Raw genomic sequence first — 24,729 nt, 5'->3', positions numbered from 1 at the left:
GGGTCTATAAGACGAATATTTGTTGGCTGGCTTGCCCGCTTTATGAATGACGACAATGTTGGCCAGTCGCTGATCCTCAGGAAGGATACCCCCCTTCTTACTTTCTCGGAACATTTCAGCAAGAAAGGGCACAGTCTCGCTCGCTGTGAGTTTGAACAATTCTATGGGGATACTGTTGGGGCCCGCCGCCTCCCCCCCCCCCGCAGGTCGCGTATGGCTTTCTCAACTTCCGCCACTGTAATATCGAGATCGGACCATTCCTCCTCAGTAAGGAGTGGCATCGAGATATCATGTAGGAGAGAGGCAGCCTCTTCCTCAGTATGTGTCATATGGGACGTGTAAAGCGATTGGTAATAATGGCCAAACGCGTCCGCTCTTTCTTGTGGTGCAGTAAGACGGGAGTGTGAGTCTGTTTCAAGCTCTACCACAACGCACTGAGCCCTGTCCCTGTGATCTAACCAGGCCAGTAATTTGCCCGCCTTGTCGCCTACATCGTAAATTCTACTGAGCGTGGACCTGTGGTGTGTCTCGGCGTCCTCCGTAGCTAGATTGGAGAATTCCTTAATTTTAATGCAGAGTTTCTGGCACACTTCCACAGAGTCTTGTATTCGGACAATGTTTTCTAAGTGTAGGATTTCTTCCTCCAAATGCGCCATGGCAGCTCCCCTCTCCTTACGCTGTCCGGTGATCTGTGCCAACACCACCCCCGTATAACCACCTTATAGGCCTCCCAGAGTACTTTCGACGAGTCAACTGAACCCTCGTTTTCTTGAAAGTAAAGATCAGACTCACTCAGGACCCTGTCTCTGATTGAGGGATTCGTAAGATACCAGGAATTGATCGGCGCCACCCGGCCAACCGTGGGCTTGCCCACCTCTAAATGACACTGAATGGGTGAATGGTCAGAGACCCCCTTAGCCAGATGTTGTATGTCTTTGCCGGTGTGGAATTGGTGCAGTAGTGTCAGCACATAGTCTATGCGGGACATACTACGATGAGGCCCTGATAAGTGTATTGGAGGTCAGTCGGATGCAAGCCCCTCCAAATTTCCACTAGGCCCAGCACGCCCAGAAAGCTATGGATCCCCTTGCGGGAAGGCGGCTGGTCCCTCTGGGGCCAAGGAGCAAGGGAGTCAGAGACAATGGAGTTAAAGTAGCCCCCGATCAATAATCTTCCGTCTGGTAAGTCGAGAAGGAGATCACCGAGATCAGCGAAGGCTTGAGTGTGCAGGCCTGTTGGTATATAGACTGAGACAAGGTTGAGTGTGCACCCCTCCCAGGTCTCAGAGATGGCAACAAATCTACCCAGATCGTCAGTGCGGACCGAATCAACAGTTAGGGGGAACAATTTCCTCACCAGTATGCCCACACCCCGGGAGCCGGAGCCGAAAGCAGAGTGGGCCGCTAATTGGAAACCCCATTGGGCCAAGGCCTTGCATGTATTCCCAAGCAGGTGGGTCTCCTGCAGTAGTACAACGTCAGGAGAATGTCGCTTTAAAAATTGGAGAACCTCACCCCTCTTAATTTTATCGCCCAACCCGTTGACATTCCAAGACAGTAACTTAAGCCCCTGCTTAGTCGTTGTGCTCATTACTCCATCTCAAAGGTACATATAGTTCCGGAGAGGACCACCCAGAAAGGCCCCCGGGGGGAGACCGTCCCGTACACCATGGACCAATCACCAACGAGTACACCGAAGAAAAGGAACCAACATCTGCCTCTGCCTGAGACCAATCAAATGTGCTATGCCTGTACAACAAAAAAAACTGCAATATAAATGAAAACAATCCCGCCCAACCCCCAAACCCGAAAAACAGCCCCCGAAACCCCTTCCCTGCCTCCCTGCTTGGCGGTGTCATAACCTCCTGCCCACCCAAACTAGCAGAGTGCCTATCGCCCACCCCTCACAAACTTGTGGGTGCGTGTGACCATCCGAGCACCCGTCACGGAAAAATAAGCAACTGGTATCCACATTTTACAAACTGAGATAGTCTGGAAGCAGCCATCAAACCCCTTAAGATGCTTTGTGACCGTTACAAAAGGAACTGGGAATCATGGAAAGTCACATTAAGTCTATTTTGAAAAAGTTCCCAAGAAAACCCCATCACAGTTCAGTAGCAAGGTCCGCAGCACAGAGGGGGGCCAACATCCCGATCCATCCGTCAGTTGGAGAAGAAACCCATCACCCCTAGGAAACTAAACATACAGACCAGTCATTCGGACCCTCCCGTCTCTGCCTCCTGCTCCTCAGCTGGGGTTTCTCTGCCGGATCCTCCAGCGCCCTCCTCCATTCTTGCTCTCCGGGCGTGTTTGTTTTTCCGGCCTGCCGTGCGCTATCTGTCCAGCCAGTCCCAGGCCTCCTCGGGGGTGGTAAGGAACCAGGCCTTCCCCTCCGATTCCACCCTCAGTTTGGCGGGAAAGAGCATGGCATATTTCACCTCTTTCTCGCGAAGCGCCTTCTTCACATCTAGGAGGCTGCGTCATTGTCGCTGCACTGTGAGGGTGAAGTCCCGGAAGAAGGTGATACGGCCGTTTTGGTATTCCACCGGTGGCACCGACTGGGCACACTGCAGGATAACGTCCCTGTCCCGGAAGTTGAAAATCCCAGCTAGCAAGGGCCAGAGAACACGTTTTGATCTCAACATCCTTCAAGCGTGAGTTCTTCGAGTGCATGTCAGCCCAGATAAGGGATACCTCCGAAGACACAGAGTCAATGAGCGATTCCAACGACATGCGCACGTCATAATGGCTTCAAGTATGTCCTGTAATGTCGGTTTTTTATTTTTACCACCAGACTGTGGCTTTTCTTGCGCAGCAGGTCCCTCCTTCGGGCTTGTGCCGGGGCTGCCATCCCATGCGTATTTGGTCAGTTTAGCCTGAATTGCTGCTTTGGAACTGCGACCCCCGCCATAGCGCAGCTGGCTCTGTCAGCGTGGATCCCAGGGAAAGGAGTGCAAGGCCGTCTTGTGCAGGTGAGGAGCCGCTGGAGACGCCACTCAAACCGCATCAGACAGGGCCTGATTTAACAACACAGGTCAAAAGACGCAAGTACCCGGGCTCTAGGGACAGATCAGGCAGCGCTTCTCAGGGAGGTTGGGTGCCACTCCCCCCACAAGGCCCTATGTCTATCCTAGAAATCACCAAAGCAGCCAGGTATTCCACAAGGCCATTGAAGCAACAGGGCTCAGCACCCCTCTGCAGCGTCCAACCGCCGTCCGCCCGAGCCCAAGATGACCGCAGCTTATTCAGCGCCTCCCACTGGTCCCACGAGGAGAGTCAGACCCCCCTGCAGCTCCCCGCATATGGACATGGGCTTCTCAAAGCCTGCAAACAGTCACTGACCTGGGCTGGAGCCAGCCGGGTAAACATTGTGCGGGGCCCAAGGATTAGGATTAGGAAGCCTAGGGGGGGAGTCACGTCACTTCGGCCGATTCTTCTCGCCGGTGACGGGTTGTGCCCTGCTCAGGTCTGCACACTGCACGTCAAATGAGGTCTCCACCCCGCTTCAGGATATGGCGGGCGTCATCCAGACTCTGTCCCCAACAGTTCAGGGTAGGCTGCAGCCCACTCCCTCCAGTACCAATATTCAGTGCAACCAAGGCTCCCCAGCGGCCGGAGGCAGGCTGGCAGTCCGAGGTGTCTCTGGGCGCACAGCGCAATGGAGTCGCATAACACGCCGCCACAGCAGTAAGCACTGAGTCCAGAGCAATCCTTCCGGGTGCCCAGTCTATTGTCAGCCTCCTGGTAAACCACGGGGGACAGGAACTTCGCAGGTCCGCCAGGTCGGAACCGCGGGCTGCGGCTCAGCGGAGTCAGTGCTACGAGGCAGGCGGCCTCTATCCTCCCAAAGTGCGTTAGCGGCCCGATCACTGGAACCGCTGATCGGATTCTGCCGGGACTCGGCTCATTCGATCCCCCGTGTGCTCCTGTGTATTCCGGTATGCAATTATACCAGCTGCCGGATCTGTGAAAGACGGATATTCACGTGAACTGGCGCGCTCGGACGGAGCCGCCTTAGGAAGCGGCCATTTCTCCTGACGGTTGGCCACACCCCCCAATTTCACTGCAAGGTTATAGTTTTCATAGCTTCCATATCTGTGCATTGAAAAATCACCAAAGGATGAGTTGTCATAGCTTCCAATGTTGTGCCTCGACAATTTCCCTGCACTGCTATAGTTTTTATAGCTTTCATTTCTGTGCATTGAAAAATCATCATATGATGACTTATTATACTTTTCATAGCTGACATTTCCATGCATCGACAGTATCACCAAGGAGTCAGTTCTCATAGTTTCCATTCTGTGCATCGATTATATCACCACAGGGTTATAGATCCCATAGCTTACATGGATGTGCATCAATAGTATCACCACAGGGTTATAGCACTCCTAGCTTCCATGCTGTGCATCAATGATGTTACCATAGGATTATAGTTCTCGTGGCTTACATTGCTGTGCATCAATAAAATCACCACAGGGTTATAGTTCTCCTAGCTTACATTGCTGTGCATCAATAGTATCCCCACAGGGTTATAGTTCTCCTAGCTTCCATGCTGTGCATCAATGATATCACCATGGGATTATAGTTCTTGGGGCTTACATTGCTGTGCATCAACAATATCACCACAGGTTTATAGTTCTCCTAGCTTACATTGCTGTGCATCAATATATCTCCACAGGGGCATAGTTCTCGTGGCTTACATTGCTGTGCATCGATAATATCACCACCCAGCTATAGTTCTCATAGTTTACATTGCTGTGTATCGATATTCTCTGCATAGGGTCATAGCTCTTGTGGCTTAGATTACTATGCATCAATAAAATCACCACAGGGTTATAGTTCCTGTAGCTTCCATGCTGTGCACCAATATATCACCACAGGGTTATAGTTCTCATGGCTTACATTGCTGAGCATCAATAATATCACCACCCGGCTATAGTTCTCATAGATTCCATACTGTGCATCGATATTCTCTGCACAGGGTCATAGCTCTAGTGGCTTAGATTACTGTGCATCAATAAAATCACCACAGGGTTATAGTTCTCTTGGCTTACATTGTTGTGCATCGAAAACAACAGCGCAGTTTTATAATTCTCACAGCTTTTTTTCCTGTGTAGCCCTTGTATCACGGTCAGCAGTGGAGATCTCCTGGCTTCTGTAAACGTCCCCGTCTCTCTACTGACTAGCGGTCCACTTTTGGCCACAGTAGAATTTCTTTCTGTACTGTCTTTAAGGATATTCAGGGTCTAGCCCTTTCCCTTGCTCCCTGATTATTGTCTACTCTTTGACCTACTCAATTACTTCCTCCCCACAGACCCATTCTTTCTCCAACACGCCATTTTTTCTTGGACCAGGAAATTATCTCAAACGATCTCAAAGGAGAACTGCAGACCAGGATGCCGGTATGGTAGCCTCAATATTTTAGCAGTAGCCGTTCAAGAGATAGTCAGGGAAAATACGCACAGGTTAGGGCCCTGTTCTGCAGTTCACGAACATGGCGGAGTTCTTGTCCCAGCGTTTGTGAATGATCTCTCATAAGAAACAATGGGTCATTGTCATTTTATGGGCGTTGAGAACCGTGGCTAGTTCCAGAGCTGTCGAGAGTGCTGACAGTCTTTAATACTGAAGACTACTGATGTGTCATGGGGAAGCAATGGAAAGAAAAGACAATCACCAAGTTATGGAATTACCCAATTGAACCTACTATTGTGAATTCTTAGAATTATACAGTCATAATAATGTATAGAAGAACTTGTCAAATAAAAACTGAATCGTAAAAAAACAAACCAAGAATGTTGGTTCCTAGTTCGAGCAATAAACATAATACAGTCCCCTGCAATAGTAGGACCTAAAAGTACCTTGTGATTGGGGGCAGGGCTTACTAGAAGCTAATGTGACTATCAAAATCTACTTATAGTCTAAAACACCTAGGGATCTATTAGTAATCTGGGCCGATTGCCACTGCCTGCATGGCGGTGGCGATCCGCCCGACATAATCCCCCACCCGCCTCCCATTTCCCCCGCCATATTATGATGGAGGAGGGTACCGCGGCAGACGGGAAGACCGTCTGCCGCTTTTCTGCCCGTTCGATTGTTGCATATGGCAACAGTGTCTGCTACACACCGCCATCCATATTACTATGGCAGCGGGAAGCAGCCTTTCAACGCCGCCACGGAAAGGCATGCGGTCCACTCAGTTGGGGGCCGGTTGCAGGACACCAGGATGTTGGGAGGGTGGGGGGTGCACATGGGGGGTACCTATGGTACCCCCCCTGCATTTGCATGCACAAGGTGGCAAGCACCACACGGTGCCTGCCACGTTGTGCATGCAAATGCGCGACATGCATATATTGCATTGTGGTGGGTGCTGCTTCCAGCACCGCCTGCCACAATGCAATGTATGTGGGATGCCACCGCCACCGTGGCGGTGGCATCCTAATTGCCGGTGCGGGACCGCTGCACCACTGGCGGCCGGTCCCAGCACCGCCCGCCATCCTAATAGGCCCCCTAGTTTCACTAGGTTACTATTATACCCATTACAACACAGAATTCTAATTTGCCCCCAAGCTAAGTTATTTCTTGTAAACTTCGAGAAATCCTAGTGGTTGTGGGCACATGAGGATGCTGGCTGTCTGAGTGTTAGGCGCAGTAGCTTCTTAGACTTTAGAATTGTGGAGGTTTAACCCTAAGGGTGCTAGACACATTAGGTAAACAGTTCTGGGCTCAAGGTAATTCCCTTTTTAGGATTGTGGGGGACCTCATGATCCGAACAACAAGTTCCTGAATCTCTGCAATTTGACCTTAATTATGTATTAGAGGCATTGTTCCTGCACCCAACCTGAAGTCCAGTGGTGGCTCATGTTTATACCATGCTACACGGAGGTGTTGCAGGAGGATAGTAAAAGGGAGGTTCCTGTTTCAACCTGTAGTCCTTAAGAGAGTACTTTCCTGACAGATTTGCTGCTCCATGGATTAGGACATCTACACTTGCTTGACATCATCTCAACTCTCCAACATCTCTGGTGAAAAGTTTCTTGGTCGTGTTTGGGCTGCGTCAGCAACATTTCAGTTATCTTTGCGACTGTTGGAAGGGGATCCTAACTTAGGTAGTTGGAGATGAACAGACCACATAGACTCACTTTGGGCTTGTGAAAAATGGCCTTTAATTATGGAGGCAGGAAAAAGTTCACATTTTGTGCCCTTCAAACCGTACACCCTAGTATTGTTGCTTGCATCAGTCTAATACATTGAAGAAACTTCAAATCTCTCCAACCGCTAAGCAAATCAACCCAACTGTTTGGCTCTAACACTCTACCCAACTTTTCGTGTTAACTACCTTCAGCACTTTTGGGCCTATAGGTCAGTGTCAGCTTCTACTTTCCCTAATTGTCTAACAGAATAAAAAAAAAAATATTGTGCAGTCAGAATATCGTGTAAAAAATATTGAGGACCTAAATATCAAGAAGGTAATTGCAAATAGGTCAGTATAGATTTACGATTCTTAACTCGGCATCTGCATATCTTGAAGATGAATCACTGACAGAATATCGAAGGTCAAAATATCGACCTACAAAAATATCGCAGCAAGAATATCGAAGTCAAGAATATCGACATCCTATCTACATCATGGTAAGTAAAAATATATTGGAAAAAAAATATTGTTGTCAAAAATATCGTTGTTAAAAATATCGTTTTTTTAAAAGTTAAAAAAAACTGTAAAATAAAATAAATAATACATATAATTAAAATAAACATCGTTAAAAATATTTTAAAATGTTTAAAAATTATAAATTATATATATAATTTATAAATACATTTAATATATACATATAATATATAATATATACACTTACTTATTAATATGTATTAATAATTATTTTAATAACTTTATTATTTAATGTTTTGTATAAATTATAAATACATCTATACACGTAAAACAATCATGTAAATAAATATAAGTAACAAATTAAAAAAATAAAAATTATTTTCAATCTTTTTAAAATTAATTATATACTACATTGTCTAAAATAATAAAAAAAATATTAGATAGTGGAGGGAATAAAATTACTATTCCAACTCCAAACAGTGCAACAGAAGGGTAAATGTTGGATAGAGTAGGTGTTAAAATTACTATTCCCACTCCAATGAATGCAACAGTAGGGAAGGTGTTGGATAGCGTAGGGGTAAAAATTACTATTCCCACTCCAGAGAGTGCAACAGTAGGGAAAGTGTTGGATAGCGTAGGGGTAAACATTACTATTCCCACTCCAGTGAGTGCAACAGTAGGGAAAGTCTGGGATAGCAGTAGGGGTAAAAATTACTATTCCCACTCCGGTGAGTGCAACAGTAGGGAAAGTGTTGGATAGCGTAGGGGTAAAAATTACTATTCCCACTCCAGAGAGTGCAACAGTAGGGAAAGTGTTGGATATCGTTGGGGTAAAAATTACTATTCCCACTCCAGTGAGTGCAACAGTAGGGAAAGTGTTGATAGCGTAGGGGTAAAAATGACTATTACCACTCCAGAGAGTGCAATAGTAAGGGAAGTGTTGGTATAGTGTAGGGGCAAAAAATACTATTCCCACTCCAGTGAGTGCAACAGTAGGGAAAGTGTTGGATAGCGTAGGGGTAAAAATTACTATTCCCACTCCAGTGAGTGCAACAGTAGGGAAAGTGTTGGATAGCGTAGGGGTAAAAATTACTATTACCACTCCAGTGAGTGCAACAGTAGGGAAAGTGTTGGATAGCGTAGAGGTAAAAATTACTATTCCCACTCCAGTGAGTGCAACAGTAGGGAAAGTGTAGGATAGCGTAGGGGTAAAAATTACTATTCCCACTCCAGTGAGTGCAACAGTAGTGAAAGTGTTGGATAGCGTAGGGGTAAAAATTACTATTCCCACTCCAGTGAATGCAACAGTAGGGAAAGTTTGGATAGCGTAGGGGTAAAAATTACTATTCCCACTACGGGCCCCCAATAGCAAAGACCGCTAACCTTTCCATGACGGCAACACCGCGATGGAAAGGCTCATATCGGCACCTATCATAATATGGATGGCGGTGTCTAACAGACACCGCCACCATGTTATGCTCTTTTTCTGCCCGGTTGACGAGTCGACCAGCGGAAAAGCGTTGGACGATCTTTCTGTTCGCCGCGGACGCCACAGCCATCATAATATGGCGGGGGGTCTTTGATATGTGGATCACGGACAGATCGCCCCCGCCGGCCCGGCGGTAACTACCGCCGGCCCAGCGGGGGCGATCCGCCCACCATCCTAATGGGGCCCATAGTAACCACAGACTACTACATACAGGTAGTTCATTTATTATAATGACAAAAAATAACTCAACATAAAGACACCTCAAGATAAACGTGTAGAAATACATTGGAATCAGCATAAAGCCAAATCTGGGTATTTAGCTGAGACGGTGTAGCATAAACAAGACAATTAGTTCAAGAAACAGGTTGTGAAGGATCAGAAAGCATGAGTCCACGTTTTCCTGCATCATTATCCCATCTCTAACACTAAAGTGACATCCATACTTAAGCATCTTCAGGAAGGAGAAATAAAAATGTGTCAGCATTCTTATACACTAAACCCCTGGTGCACGTGGTGACGAATGGGCGCATTTCAGGAGATTTTCCACTGGGCCAGGGCACGAGGCAGGGCTGCCCCCTATCGCCACTCTTCTTTGCACTGGTGTTCGAGCCGCTCGCGGCATGGATAAGGCAAGATCAGATGATCCGAGGGTTGAAGTGGGAAATGGGCTGGGAGGACCGTATCTCGCTTTATGCGGATGATGTTTTGCTCTACGTGGCGTCCCCAGCGCGCTCAATCATTAGCCTACTGGACATCTGTACCGCCTACGGGAAGGTTTCCGGATACACAATAAATTGGGAAAAATCCTTGCTATATGTCTTACACGGCCCTACTCCGAGGCTTCCGCCAGGCTGTAAGCTGCAGGTTGCGACCAGGGGATTCAAATACCTTGGAATATATATCACGCCCCAACAAACACATTTCATTGAGGAAAACCTCACGAAACCACTAGCAAAGTTCCGCCGCGATGTGAAACACTGGAGGTCTTTACCACTGACATTGCTGGGTAGAGCCGCCCTCTTTAAAATGATGGCGTTGCCAAGATTCTTGTATGCCCTACAAAACACTCTGTTTCCGGTCCCCCCGGAATATTTTAAAGCAATTGATGCGGAAGTCACTACTTTACTGTGGGACGGGAAACCAGCGCGTATAGCGGTGCGCAAATTAAATCGAAGTTGGTATGATGGGGGGATTGCTTTGCCTAATATAAAAATGTATTTTGGGCAGCACACCTCATGTTCATTAACCAGTGGATACACACATCACAGGAAGAACCAGCTTTTCGACTGGATAGGTATATCCTACCAGCCGACCGCATTCTGAGAGCCCTATACACTAACGAAAGGAAAAACACCCTCACAGGTCCGACGGCACACACGATCAAAATATGGCACACTGTGCTGTGGGCACTAGGGTGGGATGGAATGTTGACACAGGCCACACCACTTTGGGAAACCCAGCGACTAGGTCATCTATATAATACTAAGGGATTCAAACAATGGGACCTCATTGGTAAATCTAAAGTCGGAGACCTTTGTATAAAAGAGGGGGTCGTTCCCTTCACAAACCTGCTAGAAAAATACGACATGGCACCGACTGAAATTTTCAGATACACGCAGATAAGGCATGCGCTGCTAAACACTATACCAATAGACACGCAGCTACCGGAGGCCTCACCACACGAAGACAGACTTCTCACTGACCACATGACCACAAAAGCCATTTCCCAAACCTACCGTAAAATTATAAACAACCAACTGGACCCCACGACGGCCCTACGGGTTCGCTGGCAGGATGACGTGAGGATACTGGACGACTCAGACTGGCAGGAGGCATTGTCTTCTCCACGAGAGGTGGCAATTTCCTCCAAACTTAAATTAATACAGTTAAAGATCCTTCATCGCGTCTATTATACGCGTATTATGATGCATAAATTGGGACGAGCGCCCGAACCCCTATGCCTACGACACTGTAGACTACCAACATTCTTTCACATAATATGGCAATGTCTGCAGATCATGCCTTACTGGGAAAAAGTTATGGGTGTAATCTCGCGGGTGGGGGAAGCGGAAGTCCCACCAGAGCCAAAAAGGTGCCTCCTCAATATCTGGGAACCAACAGATTTGAACTTGGGGATGCAGGATTGGGCAGCCCTGGGGATGACAATTGCAAAACGTAATATAGCCCAGAACTGGGGCTCAGAACTGGCCCCCATATATCGGCACTGGAGGGATGACATGGACAGCGCCATGGTGGCGGAATGAGCGGTATACATGCACAGGGGATGCCCCAAGAAGTGGTCTAGAATATGGGGCAAATGGAACGAATTTAGAGGAAATATATGTGAGCCCCCCTCGGGCAGAATCGGTCTCGGATGTCAGTGTATAACGAGTGTTTTCTACTAATGTATTGGTATTCGGCTAGGCAATTAACTGTTGTGCTGAGTGTGTTGCGGGGACAAAAGATGGTTAGACTTTCACATGAGCAGCAAAGTTCTAGAGTATACTGTATGAGAAGATACCTGTACCTAAACGTATTAAGCTGTAACGATGAAACAAGTGGATTATATTTTATTATTTTTGTAAAAATCAATAAAATGTTTATAAAAAAAAAAATGTGTCAGCATGTGGAGTCTTCCTAAGAAGTCTCTCCACAGTTAATGGGTCATGTAGCATAAAGCTATAGAGACAGAACTTGATCTAAGATGCTCTCTCTCCAAAGGCAGAAGAAGATATGGGCACTTTCCATACTCCCAACATCACATTATATCAGGTACTGCTTTGAGTTGTAAGGGTAGTTTTTCATGGGATAACCGTGTTCTTCTTCTTGCAACAGTTTGTCCTTGGTTCCTAGGCCTTCTCCTGTGTGGAGCACAACGGCCTCCCTTTATCAACTAAAGCAACATGATTGTTACTTCTTCTCTCCTTGCCTGACTAGTAAAACAAAGACATTATTCTAGCTAACAAGAGCCCTTCTTCCACCTGCAACACAAAATGTGAGAAAGAACAAATTCCACAGCACACATGAAATGCAGCTATTAAATCTAAAGCAAGAGTTTCCAGGGAAATGCATTTCAGGCCTACAAGATTCAGCTAACATAAGAAGCCAGCATATGAGCTTTACGAATTTGCATAGGAAAATAAGGCACATTCAATTAATGTATTTACCTACATTTAAATGAAACAACTAATAAACGCGTTTAGTACATGAATATTTGTCAGTTTCACAACATGAACTCTTCATGTTAATATTTCCTGCTAGTTACATTAACTATCTACATTCATTCTCAATGTTACATTTCAAAGGCCTAAGAACATCACGTTTTCAAGTTAATACATTTCAAAATCCTACCACTTCATGTTATTACAACTGTGGGGCCGATTCCGATCCGGGTCAGAAAGCTCTATGACCGAGCCGGATCCGGTGTGTTTTATGACCGAGCCGGAGTCCTGCAGTCCGACCGAGTGAGTACGATGCGGCCGTATGCTTCCGGACTTGGTTCGGTCAGACTCCCATAGAAGTCAATGGGAGCCGGTCGTACAACGCGTACATGTGCTCCCATTGACTGAATGGGTATGTCTCGCACAAGGGCGCCCCCTACAGTGGGTACGCGTCAGTGCCATCCGCACCGTACATGCCGGTGTTGGGGGGACCCTTGGGTCTCCCCCTGTGTCCGAGTCGTAGGGCTGCGGGTGACAGGGGGTCCGACGCTGACCCCCAAAGGCAACTTCCCGGACGTTTTGCGAGCTGGACACTCCGGCTCGCACCAGCTTTCTGACACGTGCATCGTACTGGCTTGGTCGTAAATCACATCCATTGCATGCCACGGTTAGCTTACGGCCGAGACGTACAGAGCGGTCCGGACCCGGAAACGACTCGGTCGGTGAATTTCACGTAGCTCGCATCGTACTTGCTCGCTCATACAGCTGTACGAGTCGGGCGGAAAACACGCGTACAGCTGGTAGTTTTTACGGCTGGATCACGTTCGGTGCCCTTCCTACACGGATCGGAATCGGCCCCAAAGTATTATATGCGGGTGCGCTCTGCAAGTGATTATAATGCATCCCTATGAATAAAGTGCGATTTTCGCAACATTAACAGAAATAGTGGAGAATTGTGGATTTACACCTTTCGTACACAGATGGTACGCAGATTGTTATATATGTCAGCTGAAGACAATCGCAACGTGAAGGGCCTTAATTCTTGTCCCACCCAAAATTCTTTCATGGATATGCACCACCTTCTTGAAACTAAATGGTGATAAGACTGAGGCTCTGCTGGTGGGCAATCTACCTACTCCCTGGTGTTTCTGCCTGTGGCCGTCGACCATGGGCAGTCCCCCCAGCCCAGTACCAGTCATGAAGAACCTGGGAGTGGGGCTTGATGACAAACTTACTCTGAACCATCAGATCAAAAAAGGCGACTGCTACTTATTTTGGCATCTTGAAATGGCTCAGGAAGATTCTCTTCTGTGTCCCCACCTCTGCCCAGAGAACGGTGGTCCAGGCCTTGGTCATTTCCAGACTGGACAATGGTAACGTGTTATATGTGGGGGTAGCGAAAATATTACTCAAACGCCTCCAGATTGTTCAAAATGCTAGTGCGCGACTCTTGTTCTACTCTCATAAATTCACCTCCACATCCATTATGTTGCGTACTTTACATTGGCTACCTATCGAGCACCGTGTGCATTTTAGGGCATTGTGCTATATTCACAAATGCCTTTCAAGCAAAGGACCTGTTTATCTCGGAGACTTGGGGGTCTATTAGGATGGCGGGCGGACTCCAGTCCGCCCGCCACCCTAGTGGTGCTGGGACCGGCCGCCAGTGGAGCTGCGGTCCCGCTGTGTCAATTAGGATGCGACCGCCACCATGGTGGCCGCATCCTGTAAATGTAACATTGTGGCAGGCGGTGCTGTATTCAGCAACCTCCACAATGTTAAAAGGGCATGTTGTGCATTAGCATGCACAACGTGAAAGGCACCGCGTGGTGCCTGCCACCTTGTGCATGCAAATGTAGGGGGTACCATGGGTACCCCCTAAGTGCAGCCACCTGGCTCCCCAACCCCCTGTGGGCCCGCAACGGGCCCCCAAAGGCATTCTCCGGATGCCTTTCCATGGCGGAGTCTCCGCCATGGAAAGGCATGAGACCGCCATCATCATAATATGGATGGCGGTGCCTGGAAGGCACTGCTACCATATTGCAGGTCTTCTCCGCCTGGTAGGCAATCGGGCGGATTGCCTACCAGCGGAAAACTGGCAGACAGTCTTTCCATCCGACTGGGTCCCCATCGCCATCGTATTATGGCGGGGGGGAGGAATGTTAGGCAGGCGGGACGGAAATGGCGGGCGGATCGCCACCGCCATACGGGCGATTGGCCCACCATCTTAATAGACCCCTTGGTGTCTCTGTATTTCCCTACACACTTGTTGCGCTCCAGTCATAGGAGGTTAGCCGTTATTCTTAAAATTATGAAATCCCGCCAAAGAGGTCGAGCATTCTTTTTCCTTAGAGCAAGACTCTGGAATGATCTACTTTCAACACTGCAGGAGTGTCATTCACTCACTCAGTTTCACAAACCTTTAAAGACATCGCTGTTTCAACTTTGCTAATCTCCCTAACCCTGCATTATCTCTTGATACCACTCTGGTTTGATCTATTTTCCGTAATTGAGCTCAGCGCTAGGAAATCTTTTTTATGTAGCCATGCGCTTTACAAATTGCGCATAATAATAATAATACTAGCCCCCATTATCCTTCAGCCCTTCAGCTCATCTTTCACATTCTAACTTAAATTTCGACCATCATCTATCATCCAGAAGGCCTGCACTTGGACCACTCCTCCATTCTCCCCCATTTCCTCTATTTATTACCCCCCTTTCCCAACTTACTAAACCTACATCATGCCTTTTTTTTTTCCCTTAACCTTTTTATGCCACCTACGTCCAGCAACTATTCACAGATACAGTCGCCTCTGATCTGGTTGAGAACCTCTCAGCACTCCAATTTAAGCAAAGAGTCTCTGGAGCCACACACGCTAAATGTCATCTGTTGGACCCCATTTTTACGAACAGTGACAAACTTACCGTAGGGGTTCCTTCCTCCTTTCCCTGGTCAGACTACTTCCTGATTACTTTTTCATGGTATATCAGAAGCTCATCTTCTTCATTCAGCACGACCGATAGTCTGGAGCGTACTTGGGCTAAACCTCCCCTTGATCAGTGGATCTCAGCTCTAGAAGCCACTAAGCCTTCAGGCAAACCCGACCCTATCACAGCGAACATCAGGTTTAATGAATGAATCGAATCCTCTCTATACCAGGTCCTCCCCAAGAAACACTCCCGGAAAAAAGTCAGGATTAACATCTCTCTGTGGTACTCCCCCAAGCTCCGTGAACTTAAACAGACCTGTAAAAAATTTGAAAGCAGATGGAGAAGGGACTATGCGGTGTCCAGTAAACTCAAGTATAGAGAGGCTTTCAAATCCTATAAATCAGAGATTAAACTGGCACAGGCAACTTACTATGGGGAAAAAATTAACTTATCAGCCAACTCCCCGCTGGAAATTTTTCGCATTGCTAAGACACTCCTCAAACTTCCCCCTCCGCATGCCCCCACAGAGGGTGCTCTTACTCGCTGCAGACTTCTTTTATAAGAAAATCCAGAACATTTATAGCACTTTCCCTCTCTCGACACATCATAATGACCTGTCACAGGTGGACACCTGTCAATTTAGTATCAATGTCCTGTTGGAAGAAATCCTCCTGATGGATCGCAAATCTTTAGAAACCATCTCAGCCCTTGTAAAATCAGGCTCACCTAGGGACTCTGCCACCCCCCACATGTTCTAAAGCTAGCTGCAGGTACAAGTCTTCCAGTAATCCTGGAATTGATAAACTCATCCATCTCCTCTGGTATAGTTGCCCCGCAGTGGAAATGTGCAATGGTAAAAGCACTTATCAAAATGCCGAATCTGGATCCTGATCTCCTGGGCAACTTCCATCCGTTTCCCTCCTGCTCGTGCTTAGCAAAATCATCGACTGACATGTCAACGCTGTCCTATCTGAACATTTAGAATCTAACAACCTTCTGCACTCATCACAGACAGGTTTTAGATCCCAACAAGTGACAGAAACTGCTCTTCTGGCGGTGGCTGAAGAGTCCAGGAAAATTCTGGACCAAGGAGGTACTGCGGCTATCCTCCTCCTTGACCTCAGCGCCGTGTTTGACACAGTCAATCACAGCATCCTGACTCTCAGGCTTAGTAGTCTTGGCGTGACAAGGGTGTCCTTACCTGGCTGAATCCGTCCTGGAGGACAGGTTTTTCCAAGTCTTCAAAGGTAATACCTTCTCAGAGCATATGCCTCTCAGCTGCGGTGTGCCTCAGGGCTCCTCCCTGAGCCCTACACTATTTAATGTGTACATGAGCCCACTGACTGAGATAGTCCGTCCATTCGGGATAAAAATTGTGACATACGCCGATGATACGCAACTCATAGAGGCCCTAAACTACACTGAGAATGCATCTTCTGGTCTGGGTCCCTGTCTTGAGAAGGTGGCTGAATGGAGGGAACGCTCCTGCCTGAAACTAAACGGTGAAAAAACTGAGCTGATGCTCCTCGGGAACTTGGTAAAAACCTTCATCTGGTTGTTGAAGTTGCTCTTGGCAGCTGTGGGCTCGTCGGTGGGGGCGACAATTAGTTGGGTGTCATTGGCGTACTAGACAATATTGATTGTGTGGCTTCTGACGATGGCGGCAAACAGGGCCATATAGATGTTGAAGAGGGTGGGGCTCAGAGAGGAGCCCCTGAGGCAATCTTTAGCTGATCTCTGTGAGTTCTGAGTATAACAGTGGAAGTCTGATTCTCTTTGTTCAGCTGGTGATGAAGGAACAGATCCATTGTAGGGCGTTGTCGCGAATGCTGGTGTCGTGGAGTCTTGTGCAGAGGGGACGGTGTTGAAGGTGGCTGACAGGTCCAGAAGGATGAGGGCTGCTACATCGCCTCAGTCGAGGAGGGTGTGGATGTCATCTATAGTGGGGAGGAGTGTAGTCTGGGTGCTGTGGTTCCTTCTGAAGCCTGATTGGGAGAGGTCCAGAATGTGGTTTGTTAAGATGAATTTGGAAATTTGGGCATTGATGGCTTTCTCAATGACTTTGGCTGGGAAGGGGAGCAGAGAGATGGGTCTGCAGTTCTTGAGGTCCATCGGGTCGTCAGAGGGTTCCATCAGCAGGGGGTTGTTCTCTGCGTTTTTCCAGTCTTCAGGTAAGGTGGCAGACTCGATGGAGCAGTTGATGGTGCGGCAGAGTTCGTGGATGATGGAGGTGCCAGCTGCTGAAAATGTGGTGAGGTCAGGGATCCAAGGGGGCTCCAGAGTGGATGCTCTTCATGATCTTGAGGGTGTTGTTAGAGTCGAGGGTGGTCCAGTTGGGAAAGGTCTGCTGGGGTCTGGAGCCATTGGGTGCAGTCATTGCAAAAGGGGTGGGTCTTGGGTGGCTTGCTCTTGCAGTGGAAGAAGGTGGAGCTGTTGTCACAGAGGTCTTGGGAGGGGGGATGTCTGCTGTCTCTGTGCTGGGTTTGGCGAGTTCTATGACCATGGTGAAGGGTTCTTTGCTGTTGTGTGCATTGGCATTGATTCGTTCCTTTATGGCCATTTTCTTTGTTGTTCTGATGAAATGGTGGGGTGTGGTGACAGCGGTTTTCAAGGCTGTGTTGTTTGCCAAGATCTTGCTGCTCCTTCATCTTTTCTCAAACCGTCAGCAGGTGCGCCTGGACTCTAGAAGGGCAGGAGAGAACTAGCTGGCTTTCTTAGAGGGCTGCTTGCCTGAGGGCTTCTTTAGGGGAGCCAGAGTGTTGGCACTGTTGGAGATCCATAGGTGGAGGTTGTGTGCCAAGGAGTTGGCTGAGGGAGGTAATGAGTTGGTCTTCAGTGACCTTGTTCCAGCTTCTGTGAGGATAGTGGGGGGCATGGTGGTGTATGGTGGGTTTGGTGTAGGAGAAGTGGATGCAGTAGTGGTCGGTCCAATGAAGCTCAAAGGTGTAGCTGACAGAGATTTTGTTGCTTGCGAAGAAGATGGGGTCAAGCGTGTGTCCTGCTGTGTGGATTGGAGAGTTGACCAGTTGTTTGAGTCTGATGGTGTGGAGGTTCTCCAGTAGGTATGAGGAGTTGCAGTCGTGGAGGTTATCCAGGTTGAAATTGAGGTGACAGAAGAGGATGTAGTCCAATGAGAGGAGAGGGCGTGGTGTGTGATGAAGTCAACCATGGATTCGCTGACAGGGGGATGGGGTCCGAGAGGTCTGTAGACGAGAGTGCCACAGAGGGTGGTGTTCGGGTCAGTCTGGACCTGGAGGTGCTCCATGTTGGTCGAGTGGTCATCCGAGTTACTTGTAAGGTGGGGGGTGCTTTTGTGTATGATGGTGATACCTCCTTCCGGTCGGATGGTGTGGTCCTTGTGGATGGTTTTGTGACCATCGAGGATGGCCGTGGTGATGTCCGGGGTTGAGGTGGGGTTCATCCTGGTTTCCGTAAAGAAGGTGATGTCGGGGAAGATGGAGTCGAGGAGGTCCCAGATCACCACAGGGGGCTTGTGGACGGAGCGTGTGTGGAACAGGATGCAACTGAGGCAGTCGGTTTTGGTTCTTGTGGGTCGTGCAGTTGGTGGGTCCGGTGTGCAGAGGCAGGTAAAGGTGCAGTTGCAGTTGTGATAGGTGAATGGGCCCTTGGTTTCATTCGGCGATGTGAGGAGGCAGGCGGTGGAACGTCCGGTGTTGAGGGTATGAAGGATGCTGGTGTCGTAGTGGTGGAAGGTCTGGGAATCAAGGTTCATGGTGCTTGGTGCAATCCAGGCCTGGATGGGCACAGACAGGCTTGCCTTTGGCGCACCTTTGGCACGCCAGCCGTGGGCCCGCTGAATGCAGCCACACATCGGCCGACATTCAGTAATGCTGGGAAGGAAGAGGGCTGGACAGTTAGGAGGCGTGAGGCAGGAACCGGCACTAGGGGGGGTAGGGCCACATGGGATGAGGTGGCAAGGGCAGGAAGCTCAGGCGTAGGTTAATAGGGAAATAGAGTAAAATTGTAAAAAGGAAAGTAAAAAAGCACAATAAGGCCAAAAAAAGATACAGGAGGAAAAAGGCAAAAAAGTCAAGACAGGAGGAAAACTGGAAAGCAGAGGGACTCACCCCTGGACCACTAGGGTCGAGGTACAGGTGGGTGCCTGCGGGTGGAGGAGGGAACCGCAAGGGGCAACAGCTACCAGGTGGAGCTGTGCAGTGAGGGGAGCAACACACTGACATGGTCAGTGAGGTAGCTCCTTCACTGCGCATAGGCCGGTATTAAGGAGTTTTGGTGGAGGGGAGTGCTGGACAACTGGGAGGCGGGAAGCGGTGTGGGGGAGGGACCGTGGGGGACAAGCAACAGCGGGAAGCAGAGGCACAGATTAAGTGCAAAATACAGCAAAATAGTAAAAAGGTAAGTAGAACAAGTGCACGAAGGCTAAAGGTAAAAAAGCGGAAACAGGAGGAAAACAGGAAAGCGGAGAGACTCACCACTGGACCACCAGGGATGAGGCGGGTGCCCGTGGGTGGAGGAGGGCCTCCAATACGGGAACTGGAAGCGCAAGGGGCAACACCTACCAGGTGGAGCTGTCTGATGAAGGAATTAATGCACTGACAAGTGCAGAAGTGATTTGGCAAAATTGTTTCAAGTGTTCACGAAGGACATTCAGGCATCATGCATAACAAACGCAATATAAGAATGTTAGATCAGTGTCCTAATGTGGATTTAGAAATCAAGAGGTTTGTGAAAGCCTGTGTTGATTGTGAAAGTATAGACAAGTCTTAGAAGACCTTAGATCCCAGCTTGCCATCTTTGAGATGTCCCAAGTTACTGTGGGAAGAGATAACATTAGAAATTATGGGGCCTGTTACCTGGTATGATGGCATGTATACGTACATTATTATTAAGGCTCCCTGTTTTCCATTTTGACTGATTTTTAGAGATAAATACAGATTTAAAAAACAATATTTTCTTGTCTGTATTTATTTATGGATAAAAACGGAATTTGGGTGCTTTTTGAGTGATTCTAAATACACTTTGCCATGACTACCAGGCCAATAACGGCGTCGATTGATAGGTAAGGGGGTTAAAAAAAGGAATTTTAGCAAAGAGCAGTAAATATGCACAAGGCTGATACTGAAATCTGCACATTTTCATATAAGTGCATTAATTTATCTTCTTCAGGTGTTCATATCACTGAAACCTTGCAGGCATTCAAGCATTACTGCATATTTATTGGTTAAATAAATGTGGAAATATACCAGTTTCAGCTTTATTTTTTTCACAGAACCCATAATAAATATGGATAAATATAGATAAAGTAGACAAAAAATAAATATGGATAAATACAGATGGAAATGCCCAAAAAATAAATACCATAAAACCGGGAGCCCTAATTATTATGTTGGTGGATATGTTTTACAGATGGATTGAGTTGGAGGTGGGGAGTAAAGTAGGTACTGGTACTGCCCTAAAATTTCTGGGTGAGGTACTTTTAAGTGAAGGATTTCCTACATCAATATTGACTGACAATGGAGTAAAGTTCAAGTCAGAGGAGATGACATCTTCTGTAAAAGTTGTGGTTTAGAACTGAAATTTATGGCGTTATATCACCCTTGGGTTAAGGCTGTTGTAGAAAAGGCAAATAGAGTTGTGAAAGGTATAATACAATTGGCAAGAAAAGGGAAAAAGAACTCGGAATATGAACTTTAAAAAATGGTATGGACATACAGAATGATGACGCATGAGACTATTAGTCAGAGCCCATTTGGATTGATGAGAGGTTAGGTACCACACTCTAAGGTGAATCCTGGATGGATGAAGAGGAGTAAGAAATTAGATTGGGATGTTAAGGATGTGAGAAGTTGTATTCTGGCTTCATAGGACAGGAATAAAAAATAGTTTTATGACAGGCATAGGGCAAAAGAGGCATACATTTATAAAAAAAGGTCAGTGGGTCAGAGTGAAGTCAGGTAGGAAGGTAGTCAAGGGAGAAAGCAGGTTTAATAATCCCAAAGAAGTGAAGAATACTATGGAACTGGATGATGGGAGTCTTTGTCACATGAGTCGTCTTGCGCTTGCTAAGTGGGGCAAGGATAAAAGTAGTCACAATGGAGATGATGCAGATAAACAGCGGTGGAATATGTACTGGTGGTTGGAAATAGCACATGGTAATGAGCAGGAAGTGAACAGCAGAGTGGTACATGATGAGGATGTGTCAGAGTCAAGTGAAGAAAGCATGCAAAGAATGAGCAAAGGAAGTGGCTGGAACCAATCAGAGGTTGTGGAGAAGGATGCTGGTTGTTGTAATAAAACCAGTAAGTTTGGTAGAATTATTAGAGAACCTAAACACTTGGAAAACTATGTATGTGAATAGAAGTGTTTTTATATTAATTTTAGAGGGGAATTGGTGTGGTTAGTTACTTTATCTCTCTATTTTATTTTTCATATTTAAGGGACAGGGATGTGTAGTATTGGGTTAGTAACTTCTTAAATAGAATTAATAGCTCATGTATCGAGTTTAGAGCACATGTAGAATGTTTGCTAGTTCTACATGTAGAAGTAATGAAATGGAATGTGGGGGGTTCAGAGAAAAAGCTGTTTATGGTTGTAGAGCTGGATACATCCTTGTATGAAGACATGTCAATAGAGCATTGTTTGGATTCTTTCTACATGTGCGTTTATACTACAAAATCCCACTCCATACCTAAAATCTGGAATCAGCCGAATGATATTCATGGCTATGTGACCAAACAACAAAATATAACTAAATATGACATGCCCAACATTTTGGTGACATAGTTTTCATAGTATGTGGCATAATTGTGTGTCAGAGTTTTATCCACCCATTTCTAATGATTTTGTTGTGCGCAGGGCAGAATAGTCTGGAACCATTGCCGCAACACAGTACAGCCAAAACAGCCCCATGTCTGCCCATGTCTGGGATGGGGGAACTGACTGTTTTTGTTGTAGCTGTGTTTAATTTATTTCTTGGATTTTGTGTTGGACCTTAAACGGTGGTGTAAGATATTGTATTTGGAACTTCATTTGGTGGCCTTCTCTTTTTATATTTGTACACTTTTTATGTTGGAAAACCAACCCTCTGCATGTTGATGATCCCTTCTTGTACTTAGGCACAATTTTGCTAATTTTTGCTAGTTTTTAGGAATGTATATTTTTGTACAGTACTTGGAACACCATTTCTCCATCCATACTCTATTCTTTTTCCAGGCCTTACTATTTTTTATGGTCTGTATTTTTAATATAGTTGTGCTTTGTTAGTGGTTCGTTGTGTGAATTCTACCACATCAAATGCCTGTTGATGTGGGTGTGACTTAATTGGTGTTTGCCTTCTCCCATTCATTTTATCAATTGTGTAGACATTATTACACAATTTTACATGTAGTCAGTGCCATACCTCTGCACATGAGTTGAAAAAAGCATAGTTGAGCAAAGGTCTGTATTGTGGTATGGAGTACAGGTAGTTAAAAGTCTTCATGTAATTACATTTTGTAAAATATACACATACAAGAATGGCTGGTGTGTGTGTGTGTAATTGAAGGTAGTATTTGCAAGTTGCCAAATAAAGCATAGACCCTCCCATGTTGGAAATGCTATATCAAACATAGCTCTGATAGGCAAAGAAGCACTCCTTCCAGAGACCAGCCCTTTGTGCATGCTTCCATTTGTGTATGCTTAACAATTTCTTTTAGCAAATGTTGGATTTGAGAGGTCCATTGCTTACCTAGAGATTCCCATCCATGCATTGGTGGAAAGACCATTGGGGTTGCACCTAGGTTTGAGGGTTGGATGATCTGGGGAGCCAGGGCTTGTAAGTTCTATGTAGCTGGCCTCAGATCTGTGATATTGGCCCTTTTTCTTCTGGGTTTATAAATAGCCTAACATGGGAGACAAGTGGCTGGCAGTGATGGTCCTAGCTGGGTCATCCTGTGCAGGTCCAACAATCTCCTCATCCTCTTCAAGGTTGTGTGCCACCAGGATGGCAGCTTGCACAGGGGGGTCTCTCCTGGAATTGCATATCAGCCTCCACTTGTGGAGGGATGCCATCTTCTAGCTGTTGATCCCCAGTATTGTGAATGAGAGGGAGACACTTGATGGTCAAAGGACTTGTTGTATGGTGTAGTTGTGAACAAAGTCATGCTAACAAACATGATATTGTGTGACATGGAAACTTCACATGCAACAATGACAAAGGCAATGTCCTACTGAACTGGGAGTTACAGGGTTCATGGTGCATGTATTGGGCCCAGTGACTTCTGACACCAGTCTAGCATGCCAATGCCGCAGGTTGGCTGGATGTATCCCTTAATCTCAGCTACTTTCCAACAGTACAGGCAGAGAGTTATATACATGTGGACCTGGAAAGAGAAGCTGCCATATAAAAGCAGAGACATATATAAGTTATAAGGCATTGGACAAGATTTCACATCTGACGGATCTGAGATTCCTTCAATTAATGAGAAGCTGGCAGAACGGGCTGTACAATGTTGGCAAGTAAATTTGATCATAGGAGGAGATACATTTGTGCAGTAGTGTCACATAGTGTGATAGTGTCAGATCTGCACAGGCAGACTTAGATAGTTGTGACACCTAGTAGTTACAGTGGGCATATCATGTAGCACTTTATCTTTTGTGTGTGGTTCAAACTGTAGTCACTGTGACACGTTGCTGGGTGTGGCGGAAACCCTAGTGAGCCGGTTCAGGCAGAGCCCCTGCCAGTCATGGGTGTTTGCTGTTGAGCTTTGCAATGGTGCATGTACAGGGAGTGGGAGGACTTAAGGGGAGGGTTGCAACCATGCACATTTGTTGCATATGTGTGGTGATGTAGATGAACAATCAAATGCATTACTACACTTGTCTGAGTGAGTGTACTGTGTTGTTTTAGATGTGTGGCTCTGTGCATATAAGTGACAAGCATGCTGTTTATGCTAATGGTGAGATTGGCATTGTTAGGGAAATGTTGCTACTTTCTATCATGTGTGCACCTCATGGGGCCTGCAGATGGTAGTATCTCGATTTGCTAAGATATGCAAATGGCGGGGGTGCATGGTGTTGAGTATACATTGATAACTGAGTGTGAGCCAAATGTATAATCACAGTCCTCTGCCAGATGCCATGGCTGGCACGGTGCCCCAATGAATGCATCCTTACCACGCCGACTTTCACCTTGCCATTTCTTTTCATTCCTCACCTTGCGAGTACCTCCACCTGCAATTCATTCTTGGTGTCAGTGAGGTCCTTAAGCATGACCTCCACTCCACTGATTGTGTGTGGAGGTTCATGCTATGGTTTCCCCCATGTGATCAACCACAAAGTTAACTACAGGTTTTGCCTCCTCTGCAGTGAAATTCCTTTTCCTCGTGATTGATATAACCTATATCTTGATAGTGATGTATCACTCTGGCTCCAGGATGACACAACAGAAGTGGAAGAAGGCAGCACCCAGGGAGTTGCTTGTATTTAAGCCCTCCAAATCACTATTGAGGCCTTGTGTGTGTAGTTGTGGTCAGGTGTTGCTTTTTTCTCTATTTCCTTCATTTTGAATTTTGGGCGTAACGT

Source organism: Triturus cristatus, chromosome 11 (genome assembly GCF_964204655.1).
Source record: "Triturus cristatus chromosome 11, aTriCri1.1, whole genome shotgun sequence".
Taxonomy (NCBI): Eukaryota; Metazoa; Chordata; class Amphibia; order Caudata; family Salamandridae; genus Triturus; species Triturus cristatus.
This window is presented reverse-complemented; position numbering follows the sequence as displayed.